General features: G+C 39.3%; 1 long non-coding RNA gene across 6 annotated transcripts in view; it reads left to right on the plus strand.

The window, feature by feature from the left end:
• The window catches only part of LOC141448315 (uncharacterized), a 251436-nt gene that overhangs the window by 73239 nt on the left and 158847 nt on the right, over positions 1 to 19350 (plus strand). For all 6 annotated transcript variants that reach the window (XR_012454957.1, XR_012454953.1, XR_012454958.1 and 3 more), the window contains exon 8: positions 12764 to 12907. This is a non-coding gene — a long non-coding RNA (uncharacterized lncRNA). The remainder of the gene's footprint in view (positions 1 to 12763; positions 12908 to 19350) is intronic.

Here is a 19350-nt window from a genome sequence, read left to right on the forward strand (position 1 = left end):
TTCTAGACCTTGTGAGAGGATTTTTGCACAATATTTATTTATTTTGTGTAAGTGCTTGAAATTTTTTACTTTTAATATAAGTACCTCGGAGGGAAAAGGCACCATGTCACAAAAAGTACAATAAATTTTACAGGGGAGCCAAATAAAGATATTTTTCCAAATTCATTTTTTGTTCCACTTTTCCGGTTATACTCTTTCCTGTACTTCTCACCGTAATTATTATAGTTGTTATGGCCACTTTAACTCCCATATTTTAAAATATTTTATTTTGATCTCCATTGTGAAAAAAATTTATGCCCATGTAGTGCCTTTTACCCTTAAGTAATGAAGTATCATGGTGCTTTTTAAAAACACACAAATCGCTTAATATTGAACATAGGACCTAGTGCTTTATACCTCTAGAAAGAGCAACAAGAAATTTGTAAAATGATGCCAAAATCTGAAAATCGAAAGAAATGGACATGATGCCATTATTGAATCAATAATAATAAAAATAATAATAATAATAATATTTTTTTCCCCCCCCCGAGGGGGAAAAATGCCACAGGCACCTTCCAGACTAAAACTGGGTGTGTGGGGCTCCACCCACTAAAAAAACCCCCCCTCTTCAGGCATTACGTCCACCCCGGAACCGCCATAAGCATTTCTTCAGGGTGGTGCCTCGTATTAAATGCAACTATCTTTGATTTGTCTAATTGTCTGGACCGTAGACCCTAACGACGGTCTAGCTCCCTCTTCTTACTTTTTAGCACAGACCTAACGAAGTACGAAACTTTCTCCCATAGATCTGGGCTAACCAGCATAGTATCAACTACGTTGTGCGGTGATAGCGGACCAGTCCTTTTCTGCAATCTCGCTCTTTCCTCCGCCCATCTTTCACACTCGAAGAACGTATGATGCGCATCATCATAGGCAGAATCCCCGAATATACCGGAGTCCGGCAGTGCACTGGAAAAAGTTCCGGGCACTAATAACCTCAGGTGTTGATGCGCTAAAAAAAAAAAAAAAAATAGTAATAATAAATATTATTTATCTTTAGGAATACTTTTTTTTTAATTGTTCGGTTAAAATAAGACACGTCTAAATAATAAATAGTGTTTTATATCATAACGATCGCTTTTATAGATATTGAGTGTGATTCAGGATGAAAGCACCAATTCCTGTGAATAAGGTGGATAGATCCAAAATCTTTGGAAGGAGGAACAGTTCAGAATGGTTTCCCAGATGGTAAAATTGAAAGATTCGTTCTGATAGCTGTGAATCGCAGAACGGTTCTCTTATTTTGTTAGTCCTTGCAGCGAAGTTTAGCTGTAGGGTAGTCCGGAAGTCCAGAATGGCTTTGGGCAACGTTAGGCTTCCACCTTCCATCCCACAAAACGAATAAAATAATCCATTTATTAGCGGTTAGTTAAGGATAACTATAAGGTTCTGTGAAAAACCAATGGTAGTAGAATATGTTTCCTTTTTGGAATAAAATAATTGCAGTTATGTGTGCATGTTTGTATGCTAGTAATGTGCAGTTGAAGTACATGCACCAGAGTACAGCATGCAGCACACATATGGTTTGGGTTTTTAGTTAGGGAGAGCATAACGGGTAATCAGCTGATGAAATGATTTCAGGATATGTTTGTGAAATATCCGGCCCTAAATCCAAATACCCAAAAGGCTTCGCTTGGGTTCGTGGTTTTTACGCTTTGTCAGATTTTCTACCCTAACCAACCCCAAGTTAGGAGCTGTGTTTGTCCTATATAGTTTGGTACACAGGAAGTGAATAGAGTAGTACATATTACATTATTATGGATAGCAAAGAGGTATGTGTATTAACATGGCTTCCCCCTCCCCAGTAAGCTGTGGGTGTGTTAGTAATGTAAGCTTGGTAGAAGTACTCGCGGTTTATGTTTTCTATCTATACAGAGTGTTTGAACGTATGGCCCTATATATATGTAAATGCAGTAGCACATATAGCCGTACACATAGCAAACAAAACCTTAGCAACTCAAAATGGTGACACAGAGAATAGTGTGTACATGGTGTAGTATAGAGAGAGGCGACAGCAACTCGGGGGCGGCTGGAAGAGTGGCCGCCGACTAGTTTGAAGAGAGAGTTATCCTCCAGCAAACTAGCGCATCATGTCTATCTCCTCCTCTACAGAGTGAAGTTTGCCGCCTCCAGCTGCCCCTTTTCGTTCTACCGTTCTCCACATCGAGTTTTCCACACGAAGATGTCTGCGCATATATATATATATATATATATATATATATACAGTTAGACAGACACACAAATGTTACCAACAGCTACAGCATTCAAAAGGGTGTGAGAAGAGACTTGTTTGAACTATTGTAATTGTCAACATTTGGTGAGCGTGTTATCTGGTATTGTAACTGTACAGTGTTACTGTCACTTTACGTAGTACTGGGTACTACGCACAAGCCAAACCCGTCTCCCCCCACCCACTCCGCCAGAACATCCTGCACAAACATGCACACACCACTGTTTACGACACGATATACGTACCAGCCTAGAGTCGTCAACGTTGATAGCAGCACCAACGTACGAGCCACATCCAGTTCTACACCTAACTTTGGTTTTGGGGCTCGTACGTACAATTAACCAAACGGGCATCATACAGACCAACATATCTATACCATTCTGCTAGTACAGCATCCCCCCGCCTCCAGTTTGCTTTAACATCTCTCTCTGTCTCTCTCTCTCTCTACTAAAACACTCGTGTGCTTTACCATAAACACTCATATAACACACAAAGCCCCCCCCCGTGCTTCTACACAGAGTATTGTGGTGCCAAAGCAACTAGAGTATCCCCTATCAACATTACCGCTCTGGCTTCCTTCCCACACTCTATACCGCAGTATGTACGCTATCTAGTACACAGAATGTCTCTACGTTCTGGGGGCCCAGAGAACGTGTGCCCTAATCGGCATTGCAAATTCAAATATACACCCAACAAGAATACGTTACATGCATAACACAAAACAACTTTACTATGATAACTTTACTATAGTTTGGTCGGGTACAGCCATATATACTCGTACTTTCAAACAATCAGATCTTTAACTGTTTTTTTTTGTTTTTAATCCGATTCCTGGGTGGGTGGGTGGAATTAAAGTCTCTTTCAATTCTTTGCTATTTAAAACGCTTTCATTCATCCACTTTACTCGGGGATCTAATTGTTAAAATTGAATCTTAGGATCAATTAGCCATTCAAGAAGAGGTAGTTTTTTTCAGTCAAGTACACTCTACTTTAAATATCTTCTACACAATAATGGTGTGAGCAACATGCCTTAGGAGTCCTTTGGTTGTTAGCCAGTTGGTTCAGGTGTTGTGAGTGGAAATGCGGCCTTACCAAGTCGCCAATCTGCGCGCTGGCTGTGGTGAGTCCAATGAGAGGTGTGTCCAGTTTATTCTAAAACTAAGATTCCTCGTCTTCGGGGGTTTCCCTAACGGAGATTGTACCATCTGGTAATCTTTACCAGAACTTTCTTGGTTTATTCAGTGGACGATTGAGTCGCCATGCTCCCTAGTATCCTGTCACTACTTCATTAGTTTATTGTACTGATATCCGGCAATCTTTAGCCGGTTTGGTTGGACTTAAAGCCCCCGTATCTCTCATGAGATGAGTGGTTGGGCGAGGAACAGTGACCATTTTGGATTGCCTGCGTTCCTTCCCCCCTCTTTTTTTGGTGGAACCGCCCTTTTAATACAATCAATCAACATTCCTTAGGGAGTATGTACTCTCCGTGGAATGTACTCAGGAATGTATAGCTGGAGGTGCCAAAATCTATGATTATGTAGAAAGAAATTTTGCACATTTCTAGAACACTTAAAAAAAAAAAAATCTAAGTTACATCATCTAAGAACTTCCACTTAATAACAAACGACTGATTTACAATTCTATACTAAAACCCGCCTGGACAATACGATATTGAACTGTGGGGTTCAACGAAACGCTCCATTCTTCAACGAATTCAATCGCTTCAGTCTAAAATTCTCCGCACTATCGTTAACGGCTCCATTTTACGTTTCAAATCTAACCATCCATACAGACCTGGGAAATTCCGTTTGTTGGTCCAGGTTGCTGGAACTCTCTATAAAAAGTTTTCATCAGAACTTGCAATTCTTATTCCAATCCTCTTGTCCGCCATTTATCATCTTATCACAATCCAGATCATCCTCCCAGACGATTAAAATCAGCCAGTGGCCTCGCGATTTTCTCTCTTCTGAAGAGAGTAGCTAATCCTGGAGACGACTTAGGGATTGTTACTGCTGGGTAACTTTTCCCCTCAATTAGTGAGTGTGTAGTAGTGGTCAGTTATTGCCATTGTTACTTATGGCGTATCTAGCGCTGGTGTAACTTAACAGGTAAATTTAAAAAAAAAAAAAAAAAAAACTAAGTCACATGAGCTATATTTCCAACTCCAGGATAGATCAATCAGGACGGAGAACTAAGATGCCCCTGAACCCTGTACTAAAAATAAATGGATGACCATATATCACTTCTTCAGCGAATTTAAGCCCCAGGATCCTACAAAAATCATAGAGATTTAAACTCTTTCTGTAATTACGATAGAGTTCTATGTGTTGTTTGTTGTATACCAGATGGCTGATTGGGTGTCCCCTAGCCGTTTAGATTAAATTGCATACGTTAATGTTTAACATTAAGTATTTAAACACAATCTCTCTGTCTTCAGACATTCCAATTCTTTGCGTTTTCTTAGGGATGCCCACTTCCAAAACAACAGGATGCCTTTTTCAGTCCAGCAATCCTGAAGCACAGAAGAAAAGATGCACGATAGTTGTGTCTGCTTCAAGGGTGACGTCATTTCTTCACTTTTCATAATTGGAAATTTGTTCCCCGACTATATGTTTCCTAGTACAATTTCAATACTCTACTTCTTCTCGGGGGTGTTATTCTTTTAAAATCCTAATTACTACAGAGTAACAAGGACGATAAAATAGATAAATGAAAAAGGAAGGAGAGAGAGGGTTGTTATAAGACTGGAAGAGATGGGGGAAAAAGCAAACATGAAATAAGATTATTGCCGGCACTTTCGGACTAACTAATTGCCTTTTAACTGGTCGGCAAATTAAAACGAGACTCTAGTAATTACAAGGGTAATGGTGACTCCCGGAATACAATGATTACAGTGCCACCAGTGGCATACTCTCTACCCCACCACCGGCAGAGCAAGAAGTGGAGGATCCTCTCTCTATCTCTCTCCAGCCACTCATCAGAGCACGCTGGCTCTCCCTGCATGCTCAGAGAGTGAGTCAACTAGAGTCTCTCCTCCCTCTTTAACAAATTAATTTGTACCATTCTCTTAATTGGGAGAATTTAATTTATATATAACTCGTTGGAAATTACAACCGAAAACAACATCACTCTATTTCTTCGTCATTTAGTAAAAGCCACTGACAGCAATGGCTACTTTCCTTATCATTTCCTGTTGTTTATATCCTAATCTTTCATTAATTAAGTGATGGGTGGGGGCACACAAAAAAATCTGACGACATTCTCCTTCAGAACTTAGTGTGTAAACAGCTGATCAGTTGGCCAGGTAAGGAGCTAGTACTCCCTTCATTGGCCCGGAACCAGTCCTGGGGATCACTAGGGGTGCAGTTCGTGAGGCTCTCAGTGACTGGATCTGGAGAGAACATGAAAAGTACTGGGTGATGCTTCCTGGGGTCAAACACAGTAAGAGTGCCATCAGCCCTTGCTGTGTAAACAAAGAACCAAAGTGACTCTAGGTTTGGGCAGGAATCAGATCACTCTGATTACAAGCCTATTCACAGGGCACGGTAGGTTCAGGAAGCACCTGAACAAATTAGGGCTTATTAGCTCGGAACCGATGTGCCGATTGTGGTCAGGAAGAGGAAGAAACGGCCCCTCACCTGCTATTCGATTGCGTTGCACTCGTGAGACTGCGCTACGAAATCTTTGGTACCTTGAGACCAGGGGAGAATTGTAGCGCAGAAGGAACTGGTAGGGAAAGCTCTCAACCTTCTTAGAAGGGGAGGTTCCATCCACGTGGGTCGTGGGTCCCGTCCCGCCGAGTAAAATCTAATCTAAAAATCTAAAATCTAGTGTGTAAATTATTGGTAACGAGCTCGTATTGGACAGGAAGTGGGCCTAGCCACTTCTTCCGGGGTCCTGGCGTCCTTGCGGGTCTACCAGTCTAACAACACTAATAATAATACTCTAATAACCTGTACTGACATTTCCAACACACAGACTTAGGGCCTGCAGTGGGTAGCGGATGCGTGTTGAGTTCAGCGAATACCCACAGGAAATTCAAACTCCAACATTTCCCTTAGATGCTAATTGGAGAAGACTTTGGTTAAAAAAAAGCGATGAGAACCGGAAATACTTGGCTGGAAAAGAGTTTTCCATTTTTCTCAGATTATTTTGCGAAAACTCTACGTCGATTGTCTCTCTCTCTAAACATCGTACATATTTTTACACATACGTAGAAAAATAACTCTTATATATGAAGAAAAATTATTTTTAAGTTTGAGGAACACTCAGACAGGTTGCCTCTAAAGTGTTTAGTTTCACACTCTGGTCATTATCAGTGAAAATTTAAAAAAAGTCTTTGAAAAATCACCGCTTTTTAATTTTTTTTTTCTTTTAATTTATTTTGTAATTTACAATCTGTATACATGGTATACAATCAGTAAATGAGAAGATTATGATGAACTGGTGCGGGAGGAGAACAGGAGGAGAGAAACTACCCAGCGGTAGCACTCTCTATAGGAGAGAGGAGAATACGAGGAGGAGAATTTGAGGAGGAGAGAGGAGAAATAGGAGAATAATGGCGTTTAGGTCTTCAGCCTACAAGGAAGTCGCAGGGCCATAGGCGATTCAGCTGGACGAGGTGTATTAGGGATGTCAGAAGAAGTGAGAGACAGTACAAGAGGATTAGAGCTAGTCGAGAGAGTAGTATGGAATTTTTGGTATTTAGTCTTGGCGAGTTTGTCTATGAAGGGAATGTTGAGGTCGTTGTGAAGAGTAAGTCCAACATAGGTTTGAGGATAGTGTTGTATGTTAAACGTTTGAGTTCTAAGGGCAATTCGGAGCGTCGTCCAAAGTAGTCTGTAAAGCAGTTTCGCACGTTTTGTCATTGCTTGCCCTTTTAAGTCCAGCTTGGTGATTCCACGTGAGTCGTTTGTCTATGTAGAGCCCAAGGTAGCTAGCACCAGATCTGTACAAGGAAGAGGATTGCTGTTGAAGAGGGACAGGTGGACAGGAGCCCCGCCGGAGAGTAAACGTGGCGTGAAAAATTAATAAAATTTAGGAATAAAAAAGAAGATGAAAAAGCCAGATTCCGGATTATCGTAGATAGCGGAAGTAGTGCTAGTATTCGTGCCACATTTGTTGTTGTTGTTGTTGTTCTGGTTTTATTGTACAGAAGATAGACATGATTCCTCCCCTTTCTACTGCACTTTAAATACATACATCCTGTACATAATGACACTGCAACTTACTTACGTACTAGAGTGTTTCTCCGGCTAATTTTATTATATGTATACATCTGTATATAAAATTACAATTTAATAGTTATTTTTATATTTTTTTATAATCTATCCTCAATTAATACACGTTTTTCATCGAGTAATATAATAAAAGATAGATTATAACTTATACAAGCTGACTGTAGTTATTATTCCCAATAAGTAACAACTGTTTCTTTTATATTCTCTAATAAAACTTATATGTAATAACTTCAGAACTATCATTACTAATATCGTTTAAAGCTAAATATCGTAATTATAAGTTATTTGTTATTATCTTCAAATCATTCGATTTTTTTATAGTTTCTCATTCCATTATCTTTTTTATATATTTATTATATCTTACTCCTCGTAGAAGGAGCAAACAATTTAATAACGTTGATTACAATATTTTTTTTTATTTTTATTAAGAGTCTGAAACATAATCTACGATAAATATATTTCATCTCAGATTTTTCTATAACTTTCTAATTTGTTCATTTTATTTTTTAATCTAGGAATTTTTAGTAGAAACATAGTTACTACTAGCTAACATTATCCAGATGGTCATTCTGTACATTACACCAACATGATACTTTAGAGAAAAACTTTACCAGTCCGTTCTCAGAATTTTCATTAACTAAAAAGAAAAAAATCTGGTTGAATTCGTTTAGTGGGTTTTCCTGGGTTTCAGCTGGGTTAAGCTTCTTGGTTATAGCTGGATGTAGCTTGGAACTATAAGTTTAAGCTAGGTTTAGATGGTGTAAATAATTTAGTTGCTTTAGTTGAGTTCAGATAGGTTTAACTGGGTGTAGCTTGATTTAACTGCATGTAGATTGTTCATTGTACTGGTTCAGTTGGATGTAGCTGGGTTGAATTAGCAGTTGGTTGGGCTGGGTTTAGCATGGGTGTAGCTGAAAGTAGTTTTTGGAAAAGCAGGTATATAATGGGTGAAGATACTTTAACTGGATTCACTGGTGTACGTACCTGGTTTAGCTGAAAATAGCTGGTTTTAAGGTTTTGAAAGGATTTTGCTTGGATCAACTGTTTTATTCCACTGTGCACATTATTAGAAGTTGTAGAACCGTACGATGAACTTTAATGGCGCATTAGAGGATAGCTTAAAGTTTGAAAACACGAATTTTCCTGCATTTACATCCCTTTTTTGGGGGGGGGGAGACCATTCCATTAATGGTAACAAATTTTTTGCTGCTATCCCAGAATATTAAGGTAGCACTGATATCTAGAAAGTTGTAAAAGTGATGACTTTTCCTTGTAGTAAGTCCTAAGTGCCTCGTGTAAGTCTCTTTTCATTTATAAATGCATCTTGAATGCATTCGTGCACTTTTACACCCATCTGCAGTCGTTAACACAAGTGCACTCTACCTAGACTGAAGATTACCTTAGTCGACTGAGATATCTGTTATTACCTTTCCCACTTATTGCTGCAGTTTACAAGATTTTTGCTTGCTAAGGTTTAGCAGCATCCCTACCTTTATCTCACGTCTCTTCTCTGTAAACATTTATTTCAATCTTATCATTAACTTATCACACATTCAGTTTACTTGATTGCTTCAGACTTATTTACACATGTGGCCACCTTATCACTCTTACCGAGGGAAGTCAGTTATCGGCGATTATCAAAGATTTCTGTGGCAGATACAATTTTAATTTTTCCTTTCAATTTTGTTTGTGTAACCAGCATCAGAATTTCATGTAAAATTATAAGAGTTTTTTAACAATTAGTCAAAAGCCAAAAATAAGTAAGTAAAGTAATTGCCTATTTTTTCAGGCGGGCTTTGCGTCTAACTACCAAATTAGGTGTCGTGAACGGAGGCGACTAGCAAACATACTTTACTATAAATTTCTTTTATTAAACATTAAATAAAATCCAAGGTCTATACCGAGAATCGAACCCACTAAACCAACAATACATCTTAGCATTGCGGGTCTAGTCTCTTAACCGCCTAACATACTTCACAATATATTTCTCATATTAACCACTGAATAAAGTCTAAGGCCTAGACCCCGGGAATCGAACCCACTAAACCAGCAATACATTTTAGCTATGCGGGTCTAGTATCTTAACCGCTCGGCTACCGTGGCGCGTAACATGATCGTAATATATTTTTGTTTTAACCAATAAAGTACGCTAAAATAAGCTGTACCATTTCCAAAAAATAAATTTAAAGCAATATAATTACAAGCTGTATTTAGAAAATTAAAGCTTGCGGCCCCCTCTCTAACGGAACTGAATTCCCACTAATATTAGTCTAATTAAACATACCGATACACAATAAACATTTGTATAACTGAAATTATTAATTATCTCCCTGCACCCCCTCTTGTAATTATTATTATTAATAATAATAATAACAGTACGCTGACTTATTATAATAATCCCGCTAGCATAATGTTTGTATTTAATCAGGTACGGACAAATTGCATTATTATGCACGCTACATTTAGTTGGAGATGGTCGATGGCGGGAGGTGAGAAAATAGACTAGACTAGCTTCGTTTTGGTATTTCTCGCTGTAAAATACACAATTGCTGTTGCTTTTTAATAAGCAGTTAACAGAGATTATAATATTATTATTTAATTGAGTTATTTAAATAAATATCTATTTATTTATTCAAAATAAATCATGGAGATTACAATTTTGTATATACGACTCGTATCTACTAATTTATTATCAAATCCACTCTGGCTAATTATTTAATTGAAGACTGTTTGTTCGTATCTTTGTTTTATTTACATCTATTTTGAGGTAGTATGGTAATCCTTGGAAAATAGGAGCTTCTTGGTCTTTACAGAAAGTGTTGCGCTTTAGAATCCTATCGAGAGAAGGCAAATTGCATGCTTTAAAGACGATTTTGAGACCTATTGAGATGTTTAGGGAGCGAGAAACGTGGGCTCTTACTAAGGGAGGATGAACGCTTCTTGGGTGAAGAAAATTTTAAGAAGAATATATGGCCCCATTCTGAATAAGATGGAGGATAAAGACCAACAAGGAAGTCAGAGATCTTTATCAGGATCTAGTTAGCTGAATCAAACAAGGAAGAATTAGGATTAATCACTTGGAACGAATGGGGGTGGAAGAAAGAATAGCCAAGAAACTGTTTCTTGGACGTCCTGGAAGGGCTAGAAGGAGAGAGGAGGCCTCGGGTGAGATGGATGGACAGTATTTGAACAGGATTTCAGAGATTTGGGCTTAAGAAGTTGGAGGAAGAGCGGCCCAAGAGAGGGCACAAGATTATTGAGGCTGCCAAGGTTTTTCTTGGACTGTAGTGCCAAACAAAAGCAAGAAGATTCAGCAATCTTGCTGAGTTTATGATTTTTTTTTTTTACTATCTTGATAGTTGATGCAAAAATCGGAATTCGTAGCCTCCTGGTTTAGCTAAGTTTGCTGGGTGTAGCTGGGTTTAGCTAAGTTCGCTGGGTGTGGCTGGGTTTAGCTAAGTTTGCTGGGTACAGTTGGGTATAGCTTGGGTTTAGCTGGGTTCGCTGGATGTAGCTGGGTTAGTAAGTACAGCTACGTTTAGCTAAGTTTGCTAGGTGTAGCTGGGCTTGGCTAAGTTTGCTGGGAGTAGCTCGGTTAGCTGGATGTAGATTTAGATTTTTTTTAGATTTTGAAAGCGAGATGGGACCCAAAGCCCCACGGCACCGCAGCCACAAGAGGCTTATTGTGCCTTCCCCTTTAAGTTTAGTAGGACGAAACCTCCCCTACTAAGAAGGTTGAGGGCTTTCCCTACCAGTTCCTTCTGCGCTACAATCTCCTTTGATCTCAAAGTTCCAAAGATATCGTAGAGTAGTCACACAGATTGCAACGCAATCGAATAACAGGTGAAAGGCCGTTTTTTCCACTTCCTGGCACAACGGTTCCGATCTGATAAGCCCTATCTTATGCAGGTGCTTTCTGAACCTGCCATGCCCTGTGTGAATAGGCCTGTAACCAGAGTAATCTATTTTCTGCCCAAGCCCAGAGTCTCATTGGTTCTTAGTTTATACACCATGTTTACACGTTGAATGTAGCTGGGATAAATAGGTATGCCAGGTTCAGCTAACTTTACTGGGTATTGTCGGGCTTAGCTAAGTTTCCTGGGAGTAGCTTAATTAACGCTATGGTGTGATTAGTTTTTAACCTTATTAGATTTGTCTTTCATGAAGTTATTTCATGCTGCAAATTTCAGCATTAGAGAGCAGTAGAGGAATGGTGAAGTGAGTTAGAGAGAGTGATGCTGAGGAGCGATAGTTACTGCTATTGAATAATGGAGTAGCGAATTATTATTCAATATTGACTTATAACGCTAATGAGTACAGTGCAGCCAGTTTGATAGTTGATTTCTGAATCACATTTACATTTACAGTCAAAACATTACCAAACATTGTAAACAGTGATGATGCGGCAACAGCTTCACTGTCTGCTTCGGTTCACTGACTGCTGGTAAAGATGAACAAACTTTAGAGATGATGGGGACTGATGGATGATGTTGTTTTTGATGATATAAATCACATTACTATTTGCAAGGAGTATTTGTACAGCTCCAAAGTGGGAATTCCCCCTCCCCCACCCCCACCCCCGATAAGTTCTGCGCCGGATCGTGTAGTATTGGGTTCGAAACTAATCGAAAAACAGTCTCAAACTGAGGAGGGGCCTCTAAATTGCCGGTGAAAAACTTGCATAACGAAACATAGTATAAAGTCCAAGTTTAATATCAGTATTACGTTCAGATACCACCATCGACATTGGCCTACCGGAAATGCACTTTACTGTAACCAGTTTTTCCAGTTTTTTTGAGAATTTCTAAGATTTCCTTCAAGTTCGGACTTTAATTTTCATATACTTTTAGATATAAGGCGCCACGGTAGCCATGCGGTTAAGATACTAGACCCGCAAAGCTAAGATGTATTGTTGGTTTAGTAGGTTCAATTCCCCAGGTCTAGGCCTTGGATTTTATTTAATGGTTAATATGAGAAATTTATTGTGATGTATGTTAGGCGGTTATAGGCTAGACCCGCAAAGCTAAGATGTATTGTTGGTTTAGTGGGTTCGATTCTCCTAGTCTAGGCTTTGGATTTTATTTAATGGTTAATATGAGAAATTTATAGTAAAGTATGTTTGCTAGTCGCCTCCGTCCACGACACCTAATTGGTAGTTGGACGTAAAGCTCCCTGAAAATGAGGCAATGACTTTACTCTTAGATATATAACATTCATTAGAAAAATTTCTAAATAAAAATTTGTTATCGTACAGTTCTAGAGAAAGAAGAGCTTGTTTGAAGAAGACGCGTTATGTTGGCATCCTGTGAAGAGCGGAAGGAGAAGATCGTCTTAGTGTCCAGAGCAGAGCCAACCAGCTTCCGCCCCATTGCTTACTGATTACTTTTCTCGGCCTCAGGTGAGCACAAAACAGGTTTCGAAAATATCACCTCATCGCAATACTTTTTTTTTTACAATAATTAAATTAAAAAAGAAAAACAATTTAAAAAACGCCCATTACTTCTACACTTAAGCCTAGTATTGCAGAAAATATTTAAACAGCTGATATAATGGCCTAAATATATCAAATTTAATTAAGGCCCTATTAGGTTATCACTTTAGATAAGTATTAGTGGTTAGTTGGCTTTGAGTAGTGAGTATTAGAAGTTAGTTGTTCGGTTGGTATTTCATCTTGGTGGGACTTCTATTCCACCTTTCCGCAGCCTCCAGCATCTCCGTTCAGATCGGCCGGCTTGATTTAATTAATTGATCCCTGAATGTAAAGCGCCGCCCGGCCCATCTAATTACTCTTTAATTACTTGTAAAGTGGCCGGATGAAATAATAAATGCTTGTCACGTCCACCAACCCCATCCTCTCTTTGACTTTACCTCCACGTAATTTCCGGTTGTTGAATTTCTAGCTGCTTTCCCTCCCCCCCACAGTATAACTTTTCTTGCTTTCTTTATTGATGACATCACTCTAGTTTTTCTTTATTAATTTTTCTTTATTTAATTTTCATATTCCTCTTAGTGTTCTCAAAGAGGAAATTATCTTTTCTTTTAAAAAAAATCGCGATTTTCACTCGAGGAACCTTTTTTTTTGTCTTCTTCTTCTTCTCTTTTGCTGTACATTCCCAGACCTCGACTTCTTGCCTGAAGGATTGCCCGGGACGCTCCTTTCAAGTTAATTTAACATCACGAGGTCTCTCCGATATATTTTCCCTCAATTATCAGCTTACATTACGTAGTTCAGTTTCAGGCACAGGGTGGGTCTCCTTCCTCAGTTGCTCCCCTCCAAAAAAAAGGCCTTTGTGTCGACTTCAAAGTAGGGATATCCAGCTGGAGAACCTTCCAATTTCCTGCTCCCTAGTTACAGTCTTTTTGCGCTAGGTCACCTTCAATGATGTCTAAGAATGTAATAAGAGAAATTGGGACGATACAGGCTCTGAGAGAAAACCTCAGGAAGAAAAGGGAGCTATCATATGGGATGACCTTCCTCTCTCTCTCTTTCTAAAGGCTTCGCAATCCTCTTTAACACCCAACATTTACTAAGTTTTTTCTTTTTAAAGGATGACAAATGATCTAACAAACCCACCTTAATGGGAAACTCCTCCAACTACTCCAAGATAGAGTAGCGGATCGTAGGAGGCTTCGTTTTATATCACTAGGGATCCAAAATCGGCCTTGGATTAGATTAGGGGAAGTGCTGGTTAGAAAGGTGAAGCAGCAGTCTTAGATATCTCACTCCTTAGCGCCGTGAGCTCCCTTCCCTTTGGTCAAGCGCCCGCTAGCCGTATCTGCAAGGGAAGCAGGGATCGAATTCTACTCCAATTAATTAGGATTAGGAAAAGCGATAAATCATCTTAAAGTAAACATAAAAAAACTAAACATTTGCTTTCCCGAAGTCGGCGTAACGTGAAAATAGGTAAAGAATAATAAAATAAACCAATAAAATATGAAAGCGAATTTAATAAACATGAATCGTCACGTTTATAACATTGAAGTTTCTGACTTGTAGCAGTGAGGCGGGGGGTAGTTGAGGGAACAAAACTATATTGTTGTATTTGTTGACTATACGATTACAATATAAAGGGCACGATGAAAATGTTATGTACTGCATAACAGTAATTTCATTGTCGTCAAAAAAACTACACACAACACATATCTACTCGGCTCACCATGGCAACAATGAGATGCTGTGTGTGTGTGTGTGTGGTGACGTCACATCTGTAGAGAGATAAAATCATCGTCATGAAGGAAATATTAAAATAGAATTGTTTAGATTACTCATGGCCACACACACAAACACACTGATAGATCCTCACTCCACCCCCCCGCGCGGGCACTTATTTGTTACAGTCTGGCATAAAGGCACACCGTGTAAAAGCATATTATTTACATATGCAGGGTCTGCTATCCCTGTAGCTTTATGTAAATACTGTTGAACACACTAGCTTGATGAATGCAGGTCTTCGAGGGGAAAAAAAAAAAAAAACTGTTGTTAACTAACAGACAAACGTTTCGACACGGATATGTGTCCTCATCACTGTCTCTCAACTCATATTGATGGTCGCTAATAGGTATGAAGGTTATGTTTTGCGTTTGGTTACAATTCTTTGCAACGACCGCCTTTTTTGTTATGTGCTGTGTACATATTTCTAAATTGAGTCCTCCCCCTTCCCCCGAGGAATTGAGCGCTATGAGGTCATCCCACTGAGTGCAGAAGTCTATCGGTTTGTCGGTGAAGAGTGTTTGAACAATGTAACTTAAAAGCCAAAAAAAAATCCTGAAAAATTAAATTTATTGCTTAGTTTCCACAATGGAACCGGAAATTGGAAGCTTTTGAAGAAAACAGGCAACCGGAAGTGAGGGCGCTTCTCAAAAAAAAAACATCGCATGCGGCCGCCCCCAAAGTAATTTTTTATTCGTGACCCACTTTGTTCTGAAAAAAATAAAATGAAAATAGAAAAAAAATTGTTATGAAGAGAAAATATCTCGCTTAGGGGGGGGGGGTCATCAAGGCAATGCGGTTAACCCACGTGTGGTATACACGTGGCCTAGTGCCTTAATCTGAGGTCCTGCGGGCGTGTATAATAAACACGCTGACTCAGTTTCGGCGACTTTTTTTTTTTTGAAGCGACATGTCTGCCACTCCAAGTGGGGAATTCCAGAATGATTAGGTTTTTAAAATGCAAAAAAGTAGTGGGGAATTCCCCAAAATATATTCTTACGTTCCCAGGTCTTTGAATCCGGAGATATAGCAAAACTTGTACGAGGAAATCGCTGGCCAAGTTTCGGGTCAAAATGAATAATTTTCGTTTTATAAATACAATTTCGAATTTATAGTGTATTAATTATTCTCTCCATATTCTTGAATCCTCACTTCAGAACATAAATTAAACAAAATTAGATAAATGTGATGTGACCCGCGTGAATCTTGCCTGTAACACCCCAATTGGCCCATGTTTTAATTGAGTTTGAAACCCCTGATCTAAAAACCTTTATTTCAAAACCCACGAATCCTTCGGCTTAACTTTGGACAACTAACTGATCTTCTGTTCTCTTGTCCAGGACATGGAGAATCCCAGTAAACTGACTACTAGACTACTTTTTCCCTCACGAGACTCGAAAATGACCGTACAGAACAAATTTCCCAGAATTTACAACTGTGACTCTATTCGACGTACTAGAATCAACTCCCATCATGAGATATCTTCCACAATCCCCGTACACTCTTTTATCCAAAAACCACTCTAGATGGTCATCCTAGTCTACTCTACAACGAAATAACCACCTACAATCCTTCCATTCCCTATAGACACAAAAGAATCAAACATATCCTGCTCTAACTTTCTCCTCCATCTGCAGGTTTTTCCATCCTTTTTTCGTTCCTACAATAACCCATCCTGAATGTCTCAGAACTAATATTTAATGAAGGAAGATTGTAAAATGCGTGACTACTTTCTTTTTTTCTGTAAATAATTAAGTTTATATCTATCTTTATATTAAGTATTCAAGATTGGCGAAGAATCGGTCAAATAAAAACAACAACTCGTCTTTTTGCCAACGTTTCGACAAATATATTGTCTTCTTCAGGGCGTGGCTATGCGGGTTGGTTGAGTTACAAAAAACTAACCCGCATAGCCACGCCTCAGGGCATGTCTTCAGAGAAGACAATATACGAGGGTCGTTTGAAAAGTCCGTGCAAAGTCAGGGAGATAGCACCACTGGCGCGTATCGAGGTTATGTTTAGTTAGTAGCATCTCTTGGAAGAACACACACCAAGTTTCAGCCAGATCGGTCTATTTCTTTGTGTTTGGCATTCGTTTGAATCGAGGAAGTCGAGTGATTTTCAAAAAAATGGACGAAAAAGAATTTCGTGCGTTGATTAAACACTACTTTATGAAAGGCAAAGCGCCTCAGGAGACTAACGAGAAGCTTGATAAACATTATGGTGACTCTGCACCTTCGATTAGAACAGTTTATAAGTGGTTTCAAAATTTTCGGAGTGGCCATATGGGCACAAGTGACGCTGAACGTTCTGGACGCCCTGTTGAGGTTACTACTCCAGAAATCATTGATAAAATCCATGATATGGTGATGGATGACAGAAGAGTGAAGGTGCGTAAGATTGCTAGTGCTGTGGGCATCTCGAATGAACGGGTACATAATATTTTGCATCAACATTTGGACATGACAAAGCTATCCGCAAGATGGGTGCCGCGATTGCTCACGCTTGACCAAAAACGAAATCGTGTGAAGTGTTGCAAGGACGGTTTGCAGCTGTTCCAGAAGAATCCGCAGGACTTTAAGCGTCGTTTCGTCACTGTGGATGAAACATGGATACATCACTACACTCCTGAGACCAAAGAACAATCTAAACAATGGGTTACCAAGGGGGAATCTGCGCCAAAAAAGGCGAAGACCGTTCCTTCGGCCGGAAAGATTATGGCGACTGTCTTTTGGGATTCGCAAGGAATAATCCTCATCGACTATCTGGAAAAGGGTAAAACTATTACAGGTGCATATTATTCATCGTTATTGGACCGTTTGAAAACCGAGCTGCAAGAAAAACGCCCACAAAAAAGTCCTTTTCCATCACGACAACGCACCAGCTCACACCTCAGCAGTTGTGGTCGCAAAATTAATGGAAATAGGGTTGCAACTCGTTTCACATCCCCCTATTCTCCAGACTTGGCTCCCTCGGACTACTATTTGTTCCCCAATATGAAGAAATGGCTGGCGGGAAAAAGATTTTATTCAAACGAGGAGGTGATTGCAGAAACGAATGGCTATTTTTCAGACGTGGACAAATCCTATTATTCGGAAGGGATCAACAAACTAGAGCAGCGTTGGACGAAGTGTATAAGCCTAAAAGGAGACTATGTTGAAAAATAAAAAAGGTTTACCCCAAAAAATTAAGTAGTTTTTATTTTTGCACGGACTTTTCAAACGACCCTCGTATTTCTCGAAACGTTGGCAAAAAGACACAAGTTGTTGTTTATATTTGGACCGATTCCTCCTCGCCAATTTTGAATCCTTAATTGAATAATTTACGGTCACGAAACCTATATATTCTATCTTTTTATGTTATTCTCCAACTCCTGTCGGAAATGAAGGCACTTTCTTCAGGAGTAGGACTCAGGATGATTTTTTTGTGCTCACCTCGAACTCATAAGATAGGGATGTTCAGAATTGAGGATTGTCTAATCACGAAATTGAATATTTGTTTTTAAGCTCAATATTTAACTTACTTAAACTTTTGAGTGAAAGTAACGTAATAATGGCTAGATATCATTATTGATTTTTAATTAAAATCCAATTTCAATTTGGAATTTAAAATGCTGAGTGTACGGAGTTTTTTAAATTGTTTGAATTAGGGCACGATACTTGCTTTGCTAACCCTGTAAAAGCGGCCAGCCTTGGAACTGGCCAACAACACACGGCGAGGCGAAGTGTTTACAGAGGAAGAGAGAGAGCGACTGAATGCTAGAAAGAGATGGAAGCCTTAAATTGAGATTAGCCCAATTAAAGGGCTGCAGTAAAAATTAAATTAACAGATTTTTATCGCCCTACAAATTAACATATCCCTTCCCTTTTTTTTTGAAGATTTAGTTTCAATGAGATAACGATCGGCTTAGGCACTTACCACTCGCCTTTTTTAATAGCGTTTAGAGTTACGCCCCCCTCCAAACATGTCTATATAAAGATCCAGGGTTACTGATTCTTATCGTAATCAACAATTTTACTCCACTAAGAGGAAGTCTTGCAATCGTGTTTGTATTTACACCGGAAATACGAGGTGTGGCTATTAAATAACGAGAGTGATGCTGCTACAGAAGAACTATGCATGCGCCAAATCTTAACGACCGACAGCTGTGCAGCGTAAAGCCTTCTCTTTCGATTGTGCAGCGTCTCACGTGTTTTTGTAGAGAAATCTGTCTGACTGGAACCGTCGTTAGTGTAAGAGGTGTTAGTTTCCGTTTTGCCAAAAACGGATACTACACATGCAGTAGAGCAACGAATTGTCGTGAAATTACACATAAAACTAGGTAAAACCGCTTCTGAAACTTATCTTTTATTAAAAGAAGTATATGGCGATGAATGTTTAATCACGTACACGAGTTTTTGAGTGGTTCAAGCGTTTCCAAGATGGCCGAGATGACGTCGGAGATGATGACCGCCTGGGTCGCCCTTCCACGTCCAAAACGGATGAAAATATCGATTATAATCAATCAACATTACTACCGTGAGGTGCTTGCTCTACTCCGTGAAAGAGTAAGGAAAAAAAACGACCCGATTTGTGGTAGAACAAGTCATGGGTTCTCTCTATCAAGACAACCGGCGCCGGCTCACACTGCA

This window comes from Rhodnius prolixus, unplaced genomic scaffold (assembly GCF_049639745.1).
Source record: "Rhodnius prolixus isolate KJV_2025 unplaced genomic scaffold, Rpr scaffold_19, whole genome shotgun sequence".
Lineage (NCBI taxonomy): Eukaryota > Metazoa > Arthropoda > Insecta > Hemiptera > Reduviidae > Rhodnius > Rhodnius prolixus.